Source organism: Phoenix dactylifera, chromosome 3 (assembly GCF_051530095.1).
Source record: "Phoenix dactylifera cultivar Ajwa chromosome 3, Ajwa_hap1_PhDact_Kaust_v1.1, whole genome shotgun sequence".
Classification (NCBI taxonomy): domain Eukaryota; kingdom Viridiplantae; phylum Streptophyta; class Magnoliopsida; order Arecales; family Arecaceae; genus Phoenix; species Phoenix dactylifera.
The window spans coordinates 42,763,631-42,777,338 of NC_143192.1; positions in this window are offsets into that span (position 1 = coordinate 42,763,631).

A 13,708-nucleotide genomic window follows, 5' to 3' on the forward strand; every position below is an offset into this window, starting at 1 on the left:
CGAAAGAGAGAGAAAGATTTTGGAGCGGAAGGCCGCCTACCATGAGGCTCGGGAGAAGGAGGCCCGGGAGCAGGCCCAGGACGCCGTCAAGCTCTTCCGTGAATCGGAAGAGTTTCGCAACTTGATGGAAGAGGAAGGCGTCAATGGTCTCATCCAGGGCTTCAAGGACTTCCGCAATCAGTTGCGGCGGCTTCTCCCAGATTTCGACCTTAGCCTGCTTCAACCAGGCGCTGGGGTCGAAAACCCAGAAGCGGAGGCGGAGGTAGAGGTTCCAACCTCTGGCGGGACCGACCAGGAGGGTCAAGCCGAAGAAGGCGAGATCGTTCTCGAGGTCACCGAGGCAGCTCCTAAAGCCACCGTGGGGGCCTCGGCCGCAGAAGAGCCAGCTGTTCCTGAAGTCGCCGGGCCTGAGCCCTTTGTGTAGTTTCCCCTTTTTCCCATCTTTTTCCTTTTTGTAAGCCGGAGCGGCCTCTATACTTTGTTAAGGCCGGGTCCGAGCTCTTGTACTAGGCCTCCGGGCTTTTTGAAATGAATATTCATGTGTGGAAACTTGTCTATTGTAGCATAAGTTTCTCTGCTCGGATCTATTTTAGGTTCCGAGGATATGGGCTCTAGGGCCTGAGCTTAAGTTTTGGCTTGCCGAGCTCCATTGCTCAGTTCTTCGACCAATGGTATAGCAACGCATAGATAATGTAAAAAAAACATTAAATAAATGGGTACCTTGTACCGTATGCGTCCATGAGCCGAGGCGACTGAGGACGCTTCTCTGCTCGGACTCCGTTCTTCGAGGACGTCGGCAGAGAAATCCAGAAGCAGAGTAGATAATGTAAAAAATATTAAATAAACGGGTACCTTGTACCGTATGCGTCCATGCGCCGAGGCGACTGAGGACGCTTCTCTGCTCGGACTCCGTTCTTCGAGGACGTCGGCAGAGAAATCCAGAAGCAGAGTAGATAATGTAAAAAACATTAAACGGGTAGCTTGTACCGTATGCGTCCATGCGCCGAGGCGACTGAGGACGCTTCTCTGCTCGGACTCCGTTCTTCGAGGACGTCGGCAGAGAAATCCAGAAGCAGAATAGATAATGTAAAAAACATTAAATAAATGGGTACCTTGTACCGTATGCGTCCATGCGCCGAGGCGACTGAGGACGCTTCTCTGCTCGGACTCCGTTCTTCGAGGACGTCGGCAGAGAAATCCAGAAGCAGAATAGATAATGTAAAAAACATTAAATAAATGGGTACCTTGTACCGTATGCGTCCATGCGCCGAGGCGACTGAGGACGCTTCTCTGCTCGGACTCCGTTCTTCGAGGACGTCGGCAGAGAAATCCAGAAGCAGAGTAGATAATGTAAAAAACATTAAACGGGTACCTTGTACCGTATGCGTCCATGCGCCGAGGCGACTGAGGACGCTTCTCTGCTCGGACTCCGTTCTTCGAGGACGTCGGCAGAGAAATCCAGAAGCAGAATAGATAATGTAAAAAACATTAAATAAATGGGTACCTTGTACCGTATGCGTCCATGCGCCGAGGCGACTGAGGACGCTTCTCTGCTCGGACTCCGTTCTTCGAGGACGTCGGCAGAGAAATCCAGAAGCAGAGTAGATAATGTAAAAAACATTAAACGGGTACCTTGTACCGTATGCGTCCATGCGCCGAGGCGACTGAGGACGCTTCTCTGCTCGGACTCCGTTCTTCGAAGACGTCGGCAGAGAAATCCAGAAGCAGAATAGATAATGTAAAAAACATTAAATAAATGGGTACCTTGTACCGTATGCGTCCATGCGCCGAGGCGACTGAGGACGCTTCTCTGCTCGGACTCCGTTCTTCGAGGACGTCGGCAGAGAAATCCAGAAGCAGAGTAGATAAATGTAAAAAATATTAAACGGGTACCTTGTACCGTATGCGTCCATGCGCCGAGGCGACTGAGGACGCTTCTCTGCTCGGACTCCGTTCTTCGAGGACGTCGGCAGAGAAATCCAGAAGCAGAGTAGATAATGTAAAAAATATTAAATAAATGGGTACCTTGTACCGTATGCGTCCATGCGCCGAGGCGACTGAGGACGCTTCTCTGCTCGGACTCCGTTCTTCGAGGACGTCGGCAGAAAAATCCAGAAGCAGAATAGATAATGTAAAAAACATTAAATAAATGGGTACCTTGTACCGTATGCGTCCATGCGCCGAGGCGACTGAGGACGCTTCTCTGCTCGGACTCCGTTCTTCGAGGACGTCGGCAGAGAAATCCAGAAGCAGAGTAGATAAATGTAAAAAACATTAAACGGGTACCTTGTACCGTATGCGTCCATGCGCCGAGGCGACTGAGGACGCTTCTCTGCTCGGACTCCGTTCTTCGAGGACGTCGGCAGAGAAATCCAGAAGCAGAATAGCGGGCCGAGCTCGTTGGCTGAAGCCGGTAAAGAATGAGCCGAGCTTGCTTGGTCAATAAAGACAACATCCCAACGTATCGGGGCATCCCGGCCGAGGTCGGGGTAGGAGCACGAGCCGAGCTCGTCCGGTCAGAGGACCGCTACTCAATAATCGATGGAGCACGAGCCGAGCTCGTCCGGTCAGAGGACCGCTACTCAATAGTCGATGGAGCACGAGCCGAGCTCGTCCGGTCAGGGAGGACCGCTACTCAATAATCGATGGAGCACGAGCCGAGCTCGTCCGGTCAGAGAGGACCGCTACTCAATAATCGATGGAGCACGAGCCGAGCTCGTCCGGTCAGAGAGGACCGCTACTCAATAATCGATGGAGCACGAGCCGAGCTCGTCCGGTCAGAGGACCGCTACTCAATAGTCGATGGAGCACGAGCCGAGCTCGTCCGGTCAGAGAGGACCGCTACTCATGTCTCGACGCCTCGAGCTTCCCGGTAACCGGGGCGTCCCGACGCCTCGGGGCATCCTGACCGTGGCCAGGGTAGGAGAACGAGCCAAGCTCGCTGATGGAGAGCGCACCATAAACTCATGGACATCTTCAGGGAGTCCACGCAGGTACTCGGTCTCGAGGTATCAGGGCATCCCAACCGTGGTTAGGGAAGAAGAATAAACCTGATGCCATGGGATAATCAAGAAAATTGGTGAGCTCGGAATAAGTCCGCAAACCATCAGTTTATCGTGAAATGAAATTCATAGAGTGAAATTCATAAGATGAAATTTAATGGTTGAATGATGAGGGATCCCTTAGGGTTCTACTGGTAGTACACGCGGAGATTTTCAGAGCTCCAGCTCCGCGGAATGGGAGTCCCATCTAGAGACTCCAATTGATAAGCTCCGGGCCGGCGAATGCGCGTGACTCGGTATGGTCCTTCCCAATTCGGGGCCAACTTCCCTCGCTCAGTTGGTCGGGAGGTTTCAGCTCTTCTTAGGACAAGGTCCCCTGGTCTGAAAGATTTGACTTTGACCCTGGCGTTGTAGTACTGAGCTGTCTTTTGTTGGTACCTCGCCATACGCACTCGGGCGACCTCCCTTGTTTCCTCGATCAAGTCGAGGTTGCCTCTGAGCTGCGAAGAGTTGGAGCTAGCATCGTGGTGCTCGACTCTTGGAGAGGGGAGCCCAATCTCCAGTAGAATGACGGCCTCCGTCCCATATGTCAGGTTGAAGGGAGTCTCGCCGGTGGGGACGCGGAACGTAGTCCGGTAAGCCCACAGGACATTGTATAGGTCTTCGACCCATTGTCCTTTGGATTTGTCGAGCCTGGTTTTGAGACCCTGCAAAATAGTACGATTTGTTACCTCGGTTTCTCCGTTTGTCTGAGGATGCGCGACCGAGGTGAAGCGGTGGTCAATGCCAAGCTCGGAGCAGAACTCTCTGAAATGGATGTTGTCGAACTGGCGACCATTGTCAGAGATAAGGATGTGGGGAAGCCCGAATCTGCAAATGATGGACTTCCAAACGAAATCCCGCATCTTCTGCTCGGTTATCCGGGCGAGGGGCTCAGCTTCCACCCACTTAGTGAAGTAGTCGATGGAGACGACCAGGAACTTCCTTTGCCCGGTGGCCAGAGGAAATGGCCCGAGGATGTCAATTCCCCACTGGGCAAAAGGCCAAGGGGAGATGATAGAAGTCAAAAGAGCCGAGGGCCGGCGCTGAACGTTGGCGTTCCTTTGGCACCGGTCGCATCTCTTGACGAAATCCATAGCATCCTTCTGGAGTGTCGGCCAATAATACCCTTGGCGCAGAATTTTATGGGCCAAGGCTCGTCCTCCCAGATGATTTCCACAAATTCCTTCGTGGACTTCGCGCAGGGCATAATTAGCTTCCGTTGGGCGAAGGCATCTGAGAAGGGGAGAGGTGAAGGATTTCCGATAGAGCTTTTCCTCGTATAGTATGTATCGGGTGGCGAGGCGCTTGATTCGGCGAGTCTCTCGTACATCAGCAGGGAGAGTTTCGTCTTGCAGATAGCTGATGAGTCCATCCATCCAGCTTGGCTCGAGCTCGGTGCAGAGGGTCTGCTCGGTCTCGTCCGTGCTGGGCTTTTGGAGATATTCCAGGACTGCCTCTTTGGGAAGCTCGCTCATGCGAGAGGACGCCAGCTTTGATAGCTGGTCGGCCCTGAGATTCTCCGACCTGGCAATATGTTGGATGTGGAAAGAGTCCAAGGTCGAGGCGAGATCCCGTACCTTCTGGAGATACTTCTGCATGGTCGGGTCTCTAGCTTCGAAGTCGCCCACAATTTGGTTGACGACGAGCTGGGAATCACTGAAGGCCTTCAAGTCCTTCACTCCTAGCTCTTTGGCTAGCTTAAGCCCGGCGACGAGCGCTTCATACTCCGCCATATTATTGGAAGCAGGAAACTCGAGGCGCAGGGCCTGCTCGGCGACCACCCCCTCCGGGCTGGTGAGAATAAATCCTGCTCCACTACCCCCCGAGTTTGAAGAGCCATCGACATGTAGAGCCCATGTAAAACTCGGGGTCTGCTCCAACGGTGGCTCAGGTTCAGGCTCGACCTCATCTGGTATGGTGCACTCGGCTATAAAGTCTGCGAGTGCTTGTGCTTTGATCGCCGGTCTGGGCCGGTACTCAATGTCGAACTCCCCAAGCTCAATGGCCCATTTAGTGATCCGACCCGCACGATCTGATCTCTGCAGGATCTGCTTGATCGACTGGTCAGTCAGCACAGCCACCGTGTGAGCTTGGAAGTAGGGTCGGAGCCTCCGAGCTGAGATGACCAAAGCGTAGGCGGTCTTCTCAAGCTTGGAGTATCGGGTCTCAGCATCCCTTAAGACCCGGCTGGTGTAGTACACCGGTTTCTGAAGTTTCCCCTCCTCTCGGACCAGGACCGAGCTTACTGCTACAGGGGAGACAGCTAAATACAAGTAGAGGAGCTCACCCTGTTGAGGCTTCGTGAGTAGGGGAGGGGAAGCCAGCAAGTGCTTGAGCTCTTCAAAAGATTGCTGGCACTCGTCCGACCACAAAAAGTTCTTCGGCTTCTTGAGGGCTGCAAAGAATGGAAGGCAGCGCTCGGCCGAGCGGGAGATAAACCTCCCGAGGGCTGCCACTCGGCCCGTGAGCCGCTGTACCTCCTTGACCGTCCTGGGAGGCGTCATCCTTTGGAGGGCTCGGATCTTCTCTGGATTGGCCTCGATTCCTCGTTGTGTAATGATGAAGCCGAGGAATTTGCCGGAGGTGACCCCGAATGCACATTTAGCTGGGTTGAGCTTCATCTGGTACTTTCGGAGTGTGGAGAATGCTTCATTGAGGTCGGCTATGTGGTCTTGCGCCGCTTTACTTTTCACCAGCATGTCATCCACGTAGACCTCCATGTTTCGGCCTATTTGGTCTTTGAAGATCCGGCTGACCAGCCTTTGATAAGTCGCCCCGGCATTTTTTAGACCGAATGGCATCACTTTGTAGCAGTAGGTTCCCCCGTCGGTGATGAAGGCTGTCTTTTCCTCGTCTTCTGGCGCCATGCGGATCTGGTTATATCCGGAAAAGGCGTCCATGAATGCCAGCAGCTCGTGACCCGAGGTGGAGTCCACGAGCTGGTCAATGCTGGGAAGTGGAAAGCTGTCCTTCGGGCAGGCTTTATTCAGGTCGGTGTAGTCCACGCACATGCGCCACCTTCCGCTAGCTTTTTTGACGAGGACCACATTGGCGAGCCATTCCGGATAGGATATCTTCCGGATGAAACCGGCTTCAAGGAGCTTGCCGACCTCCTCGGCCGCTGCTCGTTGTCGTTCAGGGGCGGCGCCTCGCTTCTTTTGCCGCACGGGCTTGCAGGTCGGCTTCACCTGAAGCCGGTGGACCATGACTTCCGGATCTATCCCCGGCATATCTACAGGCGACCAAGCGAAGACATCCATATTGTCCCGTAGGAAGTCGACGAGGCGACTCCTCTCGTTTTCGCCGAGGCCAGAGCCGATCTGCACGGTTAGCTCGGGAAAGTTCTCTCGTAAGGGAACTTGAACTAACAACTCACCAGGCTCTACCCGCTCTTTCTAGGGGTTGACCCGTGCCTCCATAACTTCAGTTGAGGGCTGGTCAGTCGTTGGGGCGGGCACCTCGGCTGGTCGTCTTGCCTCGTGGGTCGCTAGGTAGCATCGCCTTGCCACCATTTGGTCCCCTCGGACTTCACCAACTCCCTGGCTGGTGGGGAATCGCATCAGCAGGTGGTGAGTTGAGACCGCTGCTCGGAGGGCGTTGAGTCCTGGCCTTCCAAGGATGGCGTTGTAAACCGAGGGCAGGCGTATCACAAGGAAGCTCATACCCACGGTACTTTCACGAGGGGCGAGCCCGGCTGTGACCAGAAGGTCGATCTCGCCCTCTACTGGGACTGAATCCCCAGTGAATCCAACTAGCGGAGCATTCATCCTCCGTAGCTGTTCTTTTGTCATCCCCATTTTACAATAAGCATCAAAATACAAAACATTCGCCGAACTTCCATTATCAACCAGGATGCGTTTTACATCAAATTTATTTATGATCATGGAGATGACCATGGCATCATCATGGGGAGTTTCGACTCCCTCTAGATCGTCATCTGAGAAGGAGATGGCTTTAGAGGTGCGCGGGCGCTTCGAGGAGGCTCCTTCCCCTGAGGCTTCCCCAGCCGAGGTCCTTCCTCGGATAGTGTTGATGACGCCGGCGATGGGCCTGTTGGCATTAGAACCTTCAGGCTGTGCTGCTCCTTCGGCTGGCTTCTTCCCTTCGCGCCGGCCTTGCACAAACCGATCGAGCACCCCTCGGCGAATGAGTGCTTCGATCTCATTTCGGAGCTGATAACAATCCTCGGTATCATGGCCGTGATCCCGGTGAAAACGGCAATACTTCCGGAGATCACGCCGGATTCTGGTGTCTGGCTTTGGAGGGGGGAGCCGGATGCAATCCCGACTCTCAATCTCCATGAGGATTTCAGCCCGAGGAGCATTGAGGGGAGTATACTCTTCATACCTCCCTTCAGGTGCACGGGCCTGCAGTGGGAACCTCGGGCGGAGTGACCTCTGCTGCGGCGGTCCTCTCAACCGGGGTGGACTTTTCGGGCGGGGCGGATTCTTAGCTCGTTGTGGAGACGGGCTTCTGGGTCGGCTGCGTTCCTTACGGCGCCTCTTCTTGGGGTTCTGCTCGGTCCCGCCCCGCCTGACGGCCACGGCTTCCTCAGCCTTGGCATACTTCCGGGCTCGAGCGAACATTTCTGTAAGGTCCGCTGGGAAATTCTTCTCAATCGAGAAGAGGAATCTGTAGGACCGGGCTCCAGTCTTCAGCGCCGACATGGCGATTGACTGGTCAAGCTCCCGGACTTCCCATGTTGCGGCGGTGAACCGGTCCAAGTATTCCTTGAAGGATTCTCCCTCCTTTTGTTTGATATCAAGGAGGGAGTCAGATGTCCGCCGCTGGGGCTGGCTGGCGGCAAAGTTGCCAGCAAATTGTCTGCCGAGCTGTTCAAAGGAAGAGACAGTACTCGGCTTCAGCCCGGTAAACCAAAGCCGGGCTGGTCCTCGGAGTGTCGCCGGGAAAGCCTTGCACATCATGGCTTCCGAGGCTCCTTGTAGGGCCATTAAGACCCGGTAACTCTCCAGGTGGTCAAAGGGATCTGCCTTGCCGTTGTAAGGCTCCACCTGGGGCATCTTGAACCGGAGGGGAACCGGTTCATCTTCAATCTCCTGGGAGAAGGGCGACTTCGTATTGAACTCGAAGTCGCCGTTACGTCCCGATTTTCTCCCGTGGAGTGCCTGGATTTGGCGCTCCAGCTTTTCGACCTTCTTGTCGAGTTCATCATTCTGTAGGATCGCTACAGCGGTTCCTCTGGGTGCAGGTTGCCCTGGAACCGACTCGGCTTCTGAAGGCTGTGGCCAGCATCCGTGATCTCTGACTGGGTGCTCTCTCCAGAGGGAGGCCTGGACTTGAGAGTCCTGACCTCGAAGAGGAAGCCCGCTTGTAGGGGGCTCCGGTTGAACTGGAGCCGGGGGAGGCGGTGCTGCTGGGATGCCCCTGGGTTGCAAACTTTGGACGGCGGTAGCCAACGCCTGCACTTGCTGCACCAGGGCATCAAATTGTTCCGGTTGAACTTGAGGTGCTGGCTCAACCGGGGGTGGTGAGTTCCGAACGGAACATTCTGGGCTTGGTGGAGGACGTCGAGAGGCGTTGGAAGCCCCTTTGCTTCTTAGCTTCATGGTAGCGAACTCGGGCCCTTCCTCTAGCGCCAACTGTTGCTGGAAATTGGACCCGGGGGCCACCGTGAAGCCGGGGAAGGAGGAGCTCCGCTGCTGCAGGGGGCGGACGGTGGTGCGCCGGCTGGCTGCGTCCTCCGCCGGGGGGGCGTGGGAGCGTCCGAAGAGGGGTGGTGCGTCCAGTCCTGTCCTGTCCTGCAAAAAAGCCGGTGGCCGGGCTCCCCGGCGCCGGCCCTCCGATGCCTAAGTCAGAGGGGGCAAGTATGTGGAGAGAGCAGGGGAGAGAGCATGTGGAGAAGACAGAATCTTGTGTTCAATTGTGTCTGTGCTGTTTTCTTCCTTTTTCCCCCGGTCTAGGAGGGTTCTCTCCAGCTCCGGGTTTTTTTCTCTTGCTTTTTGTTCCCCTTTCCTCTTCCCCCCAGGTTCCCTTTTATAGGAGGATTCGGTTACCTGGGAGGTGACATGAGGTTTGTCCTGTTATGTGATAATTGGGCACGATTTGGCCCATTAATGGCGTGGTGGAAAATAAGGCCGAATCAGACCGGAACCAGGGAGTTGTCACGGTCGATCGGACCTGTTGGAGTGGTTGAACCGCCGGCCGTAGCGGGCCTGGGGTCTGTGGATGGTAAGTGCATTTATTACCGAATGAACCGGCGGTCAGGTAGAGCCATGCGCTCTGATGGTTCAGCGATCCGGAGATCGTCTTGGGCCGTGTTCATTAAATGACTGAGTGCATCGGAGACTTGAGAGAGTCTCGTGCATTAATGGCAGGTCGTGCCGAATACCTGCGAAGATCTTATGCCTTGATGGCTTGGAGATAGTGGCAGGTCGCAAGCCGTAGGAGTTGTCAGTCCCTTGGACTTTAGGCGGAGGTTAAACATTTGGTTAAGGCATCGGCTCGGCAAGAGTGCCGAGCCGAGCTGGTCGCCCAATGGGGCGCCCTGTGGCGGGGTTGCTTCAAGTACTCCTGGTCGGCGCCCTTTAGGCGAGCACCTTCTAGCAGAGCGCCTTGGCGCTGTCTTTGGTCGGCACTTTCTAACCGAGCAGCTTTGGGTGGGGCACCTCTTGGCGCGCGCTCTGGTCGACGCCCTCTAGTCGAGTGCCTTCCTGGTCGTCATCCTTTGGCCGAGCAGCTTTCCGGTCGGCGCTCTTCGGCCGAGTGGCTTTCCAGTCGGCACATCTTGGCCGAGCAGCTTTTCGGTCGGCGCTCTTCGGTCGAGCGCCTCTGTGGATATATGACTTAGGGTTTTTCCCCTAACACCATGCATCCGTCGGTCAATCGAAGCCGTATACCATACTAATCATCAAGATATATTATTATCGGTCGACCACTGAAACAAGCGCATGCTGCATAACATGCAGAGTATAATTTTTGAAGAAGAAAGGAAAAGAGAGTCAGAAGGTCAATTTGTCTTCCACCTTTAAGTTGGTGGACTTGATCCAACTAATAATTTCCCGTGAGCTGAGATACTAAAAACAAATGTTTTATCAGATGGGCAAACCTTGTTTTGGATTGTCTACAGGTGTGGTGTAATGGAGGTGCAACTCCTTGGTTGACCGCTGCATTAAATTTCTATCGACATAAAACTTTCATACTTGTTAATGGCAATTGCGTGTGCAGTTTTTTGACCTGTTTCTAAGTGTATATGAAACAGGGACGGCTGTATACGAAATTAGTTCTGTACAAGCCACAAGCTTTACCATGGACTGGGACCATAAGTAAAATAGTCTATACAATCTACATATAAAAGTATAATCAAACAAAGGACTACTGGACTAGGTGTTGAGCTCCCCCTGTTCGCAAGAGTTGCTTATGTTTTCTGCATTACTTGTCATTTTGTTGAGTCATTTGCCAATATCCCAGATTCAATCTGAATGGCTTTTTTTGTTTTCTAGAGAAAGAATTTGAATGGCACTTCTAGGGCTCGTTTGGTTCGCGGAAAAATAAGGAAGGAAAGTATGATCAACGGAAAAGTAATGAGATGCCACTTATTTGGTTGGAGTTTTTAAAGGAGAGAGACAGAAAAGTTGTATTTCCATAGGAATATGATTACCATATTTTATGGAAAAATAACTTTCATATCCTATGTTTCTCACAGGAAAGTTACTTTTCCATAAGCCGGGAATCACTCCATTTTTATTTTTTCCTAAAAAGACCCTTTAGCATTAAAGAGGTATTAAAGATCTAATTTTTATTAACGGTATAATAGAAATTATATATAACTTTTTCAGAAAAGTAGAGGGTCAACTAGACATAAGCACTCTGGAAATCTGTCACTTTCCTTTGGTCAACCAAACATGCCAAAAGTACTTTCCCAGGTATTCTCTTCCTAGGAATCTGCTTTACAGGAATTATGGGCTCGTTTGGTTCGCGGGAAAAGAAGGAGGGAAAGTGTGGTCAACGGGAAAGTAATGAGATGCCTCTTGTTTGGTTGGAGTTTTCAAAGGAGAGAGAAGGAAAAGTTGTATTCCCATGGGAATATGATTCCCACATTTCATGGGAAAGTCTTTCCCATGAGAAACATGGGAAAGTTACTTTCCCATGAGGTGGGAATCACTCCTTTTTTATTTTTTCCCAAAAAGACCCTTCAGCATTAAAGAAGCATTAAAGAGGCATTAAAGACCTAATTTTTATTAAGGGCATAATAGGAATTATACATAACTTTCCTTGGAAAGTGGATGGTCAACCAAACATAAGCACTTTGGAAATTTATCACTTTCCCATGGTTAACCAAACATGCCAAAAGTGCTTTCCTAGGTATCCTCTTCCTAGGAATCTGATTCCCAGGAATCATATTCCTAGAAGGGAAAATACTTCCCGCGAACCAAACGAGCCCTATATTCCTAGATGGGAAAATGCTTCCCGCGAACCAAATGAGCCCTTAAAGTTCATAGTGGGCATCCACTTGATGTGCATCTCAACCCCACTCCGGCTAAAACACAATGTTTTACTGTACTAGTTAAGATGATCTTAAGGCTCTGTCTCACTTCAGGAGATCCACCGAACGGATATTAATCACTGAAATTAGAATGCCATAAATTGTCCTTTCAGAGGAATTCAACATTAATCTCAAATTTTCAGGATTATAGATTCCTGGACTTCTGTGAATGACAAGGGTTTCTTCTCTCCACGTAATATTCTCTTTTCTCACAATTACTCTGAATTAAGTTTAATCATTGGGTTGCTCGTATGGTCGTCCAAATAACTTTTTTACAAAAAAAAAAAAGAAAAATGCAGCGTTGCTATGCTAACAAATAACTTTTTTTACAACCAATGCTTGCGTATTCACAGGAAGCACGAAAGTGATGGTATGGAAAGAGGGAGAAATTTATTGTCAATATTATGGTTGGGTTACCAAAACAATTAAGTGGTTCTTATATGCTGCTTATCAGTGTAAACCGAGAGTTTCCACAAAAGTAGGAATTAGCTATGTATGTGAATCACGCATCCATACATGGAATGGGACCAATGGGGTATTGATCGACAGTTTTATAAAATTTGCTTCGCCTCAATCTGATAGGGTCCTTATCAAGTGAGCCCTTTTCAGCACGAGCATGCTTCTTGTAAACACATAGGTGATCTTCATAAATGGATGAAAGAATCTATGTGAGATGGTAGCTTTCACCCATCAATTATAAGAAGGAAAGTGCTTGTAAAACCATTTTATGTAATTCCAAACTATATGACCAGTAATATGTGCAATTTCATCATCTTTTTTTTTTGCTGAATTTATTGTAATCTTTTTTCCTAAGGCCTGCTAATTAATATGCATGAAGTTATAAGTATTGTAATCTTTTTTTCCTAAGGCCGCTTAATTAATAATAACCAATGATATGCTAGTGTTGCTAGTGTTATTACAGCTACATAGCAGTCAAATAGGAAAAAAGCAAACAAGTTCTCGACTACTCCAAATGTAGAAATATGAGGAATTTTGCAAGGTAGTAATATTTTCGGAACAATGCGCTCTGAATTTCTAATATGGTGTCTATTAATTGCAGTCATCAATCATAGATGTGTCACTCGCACCCCTGAACACTCCTGTAGATGCGTCAAGCTCACCAGTATCAGACGACTAGGGCAATTGCCTGGACCACTCCCTAGCTATTGTTATGATTCTTTAAATGAGACTTCCCTTTATGGTGCCTTCAATGTATTATTCTAATTGAACAGTAGTATAATGCTTCGACACCCAAGATTTCTTGGTTTTCTAAGATTTATTACTTGACATAGTTTAGCTTTGAAAAAGGACAAGCCTATTTACAAATGTACTTCATCTGAAATCTTTTCAATATACTCGTTTTACAAATTCTAAAACAAAGGATATACAACACAACCTGTTGTTCTATCCATTTGTAAGCTAGGTGTTCCAAAAAGTATAGAATTTTTATTTGGCTGAATTGAATTACTGAATAAGAAGATATAGATACAAGTAAATTATTATCCTCTTTGTCATGCAAGCCGTCTCCATTGACAATATTCTAGGACTCGTTTGATTCACCCAAACAAACGTGGTCGATGGAAAAACAAAGAAAGGCATCTTGTTTAGTTGAAATTTTCAAAAGAAAAATAGTATTCCTATAAAAATAAAATTCACATATTTCAAGAAAAAAAAATCATGAGAAGCATAAAAAAAGCTACTTTTCCACCGGTTAAAAATTAAAATATTTTTTCTTTCAAAATTATCTTTAAGCCATCAAAATCAATGGATAAGATATTTCTCTTTATTAAGAGTATAATACATATTTCACCTAATTTTTTTAGAAAAATAAATGTTGAACCAAATATAAACCATTCTACAATAACCACTTTTTTACGGTCAACAAAATATGCCAAAATTATTTTTTTAGACATTATATTCCCAAAAATCAAATTTTTAGAAAAATATTTTGATGATTTTTTTTTTCACCAACCAAACGAATCTCTAGTTGTCTCTCTATCTCTTTGTATGGAGTATTTTTAAGACCTTTTGCAAGGTGAACGTGATAAGGTGGCATTCTTTTAGAGAGCTTAGTATGGTATTGCAGATTTGCAGCTGTGCTTGGTCAAGCTGCTTCTTCCCTCCTTCCACCTACCGATCATTATTGTCTCCTGTGCATTTT